Here is a 226-nt window from a genome sequence, read left to right on the forward strand (position 1 = left end):
TGGAATACCCCTGCGCTGCCGTTAATTTCGGCGTTTTGAAGCAAATAACGGGCCAATTAATTCAATTTTAATTAAATAATTCATTATTTGTTTATTTTTGATTTATTTGTCCATTTTTGTGTTTATTTATTCCCTTTTAGCGTCTCTTTGCTCGTTTTTGCCTCTCGAGCTTTGGGGCTTGAGAGCCGGCTGGCTTGGCTGCATGAGTTGCTGCTCGATTAAGTCA

Source organism: Eimeria tenella, genomic scaffold (genome assembly GCF_000499545.2).
Source record: "Eimeria tenella Houghton genomic scaffold, Eth_scaff2206, whole genome shotgun sequence".
In the NCBI taxonomy this organism is placed as follows: Eukaryota; Apicomplexa; class Conoidasida; order Eucoccidiorida; family Eimeriidae; genus Eimeria; species Eimeria tenella.